Source organism: Cynocephalus volans, chromosome 6, assembly GCF_027409185.1.
Source record: "Cynocephalus volans isolate mCynVol1 chromosome 6, mCynVol1.pri, whole genome shotgun sequence".
Classification (NCBI taxonomy): Eukaryota; Metazoa; Chordata; class Mammalia; order Dermoptera; family Cynocephalidae; genus Cynocephalus; species Cynocephalus volans.
The window spans coordinates 5,941,710-5,944,716 of NC_084465.1; the positions used below are offsets into that span (position 1 = coordinate 5,941,710).

General features: G+C 42.3%; 1 non-coding gene across 1 annotated transcript; it reads left to right on the plus strand.

Moving 5' to 3' along the window:
* Nucleotides 1-2,276: 2,276 nt before the first annotated feature.
* TRNAV-GAC (transfer RNA valine (anticodon GAC)) lies at nucleotides 2,277-2,348 on the plus strand. Its single transcript has one exon. It is a non-coding gene; the product is annotated as a tRNA-Val (tRNA).
* The last annotated feature ends 659 nt before the right edge of the window (nucleotides 2,349-3,007 follow it).

The window sequence follows — 3,007 nt, forward strand, 5'->3', positions numbered from 1 at the left end:
ATCTCTCAAATGATATACTCTCCCCCTACTCTCTGAAAGACTTGAGAATTACTGATGTAGGGGCTGGCCAGTCAGCAAGGTCACTTGGGAGAGCACGGTGCTGGAAACACCAAGGTCAAGGGTTCAGATCCCCTTACCGGCTAGCCACCAAAATAAAAAAGAGAGAGAGAATTACTGATGTGTTAGGAGAGAAGATGGAAACAATTGCACTGCAGTATAGTGCAGCTGTAATCAATTATTCCACCTGTTCATTTAACATTGTGCTGTGGGGAGATGAGTAAGTCATGGTCCCTGACCTGAAGATGCTTGCAGTTAGTGGGCAAGTCAGCCAAGAGATCACTAATTACAGCACAGTGTTTATTATTTGTTATTCTTTGGGAGGCAGAACAGTAAAGAACATGATCTCTGAAATCAGATTATATAACCTCTCTACATCTCAGAGAGTTGCTGTGAAAATTAAGTGAATATGTGGGAAACACTTAGTACAGTACAGTGTTTGGCAGGTGAAGTAACTGCACCATAAATGTTGCCTATATGATGACAAGTGCCAGAAACCAGTTTTATATAAATTAAGGCCAATAAAAGTGGGACTTTTAAAAAAACACAGGCCTATATCAAGGAGTTAAGGATAATAATGCATCTATTGTAAGTCACAGAAAAAGATCAATATATAATCAAGAAAATTATTAGGAACCCCACAAAGTAAAGTTTCTCACTTTTTCTGTCTGTATTCCTGATTCATTTTTCCATCCTTCTGAAGACTGGTTTTCTCTTTTCCAGTCACAAGGCCAGTTGTGGCTACCCTAAAGACCCTGGATTTATGGCTTGACAGTCTAGCCATACACAGAAACTGCGTGACAGTCTCACAGATGCAGATTCTAAAATTTCTGCTTGGGTCGGATGTTCACTTCTGGTCCGAGTAGTTTGGGGCAAGAGGTCAGATCAGTTACCACAAACATGATTGCTAGGAGATCAACCCTATAAATTATGGGGGGCAGTTTGAGAGAAGGAGACATGTCTCAAGATCTGGGTGTTCACTACAAGTGAGAAAAGTGCTGGGATAGACATATAGTTGAGATGCGGTGGATGGACCTAGGAGGGCTTTCTTCCAGATTTCTCAAAGCAGAATACATCCCCAGTGCTTGGCACTTAATATATTGACATATCACAGTGATTCTTTACCCTGCATTACCCCATACATTCTCTACAATACTCAAGGGTAGTGATAAAATTATAGTCCTATTCATATTCCTCCCCATGCCTTGAATGAAGTCCTGCATGTGTAGGCTAAATATATGTTTAGCGGCTGATGAGTGCAGGTCAACGACATAAACTATTCTAGTCTCCCTTCCTCTAGCATAACTAGAAAATAAAACTTTGTTTTAGGTCTAGCACATTCTCTTTCCTCAAAGGTAATAGGGGAGTTTACTATTTGATGACGTTTCTTGAAACCCTTGTTCCTTTTTAGTACATAAAAGATCCTAAGTTCAAGCTAGAATTCAAAGTATGGGGGATGGCCATCTGGGGATTCCTCCAGGTACCCAATTTGCATGAATTGGTATAAACAGAAGCTTTGATCTGTGGGGTACTTGAATGCCTGGAGAGAGTGGGTGAAATGAGGGTAAACAGGGAGGAAGGCCAGATATATGTCCCCCCCCACACCCCACTGCTGGTTCAGGGATTGGGCCCCAAGGTGGAAGAGGTGTGTTCCCGAAAGGCTTTGTGAAACTCTGGCTGAGAGCTGTGCAGCCCAGAGGGCAACCGACAGCCCAAGCACAGGAGTGAGAGGCTCACCCTCCACCAGCGGCACACGCAGCCTCTGAGGGCTCAGTGTGGACACCTGCAGAGGACAGTGGGACCAAGTCAACCGTGCACTCAACAAGCGGACCAGTAGTCTGGCCAGGGCAAGAGCCCTCAGCAGAGAAGCTGGAGGAAGAAGCTGAGTAGACCCATTTCTGCAGACATGGGTGACACAACACTGGGGATCCCCAGAATTGCCTGGGAAGTGCGGTGAGGAGCACGTGGGAACTGAGAATCATCTGGTTTGAGGCATTCATGGGGTTACTTCAGTGACACCCCAAGGGGGGCCTGGAACCTTAGGTGCTGAATACAAAATTATAATTTTCTGCATGAAAATTTTCTAGACTTACTCTTTCATAAATATGTAGAAATTCAAGTTTTAAAAACTACGCTTTTTTCGGGCCAGCCCGTGGCTCACTCGGGAGAGTGCGGTGCTGATAACACCAGGGCCACGGGTTCGGATCCCATATAGGGATGGCTGGTTAGCTCAATGGGAGAGCGTGGTGCTGACAACACCAAGTCAAGGGTTAAGATCCCCTTACCGGTCACCTTTAAAAAAAAAAAAACAAAAACTACGCTTTTTAAAATCAGGTTATTAGTTTTGTTTTTGTTTTTTGTCTTCTACTGAATTGTAGGAGTTCTTTATATATTTTAGGTGTTAACTTCTTATCTGATAGATAGTTTGCAAATATTTTCTCCCATTCCATAGTTTGCTTTTCACCCTGTTGGTTGTTTCTTTTGTTGTTCAGAAGCTTTTTACTTTGATGTCATCCCACTTGTCTATTTTTGCTTGTGTTTTTGGTGTTATATCCATGAACTCATTGCCCACAACAATGTTATGAAGCCCATTTAAGAAATGGGCTAAACATTTGAATAGACATTTCTCTAAAGAAGTCATAGAAATGGCTAATGGTTATATGAAAAGATGTTCAACGTCCCTAATTATCAGGAAAAGGAAAATCAAAACCACAATGAAATCTCCCATCATACCTGCTACGATGGCTATTATCAAAGAAACAGAACACACGTGCAGGCGAAGATGTGGAAAGATTGAAACCCTTGCCCACTGGTGGTAGGAATGCCAAATGGTACAGCCTCAATGAAAAACAGTATGGAGAGCCTCAAGAAATTAAAAATAGAATTATCAAATGCATCCTACTTCTGGGTATTTATTCAAAAGAATTAAAATCAGGCTCTTGAAGAGATA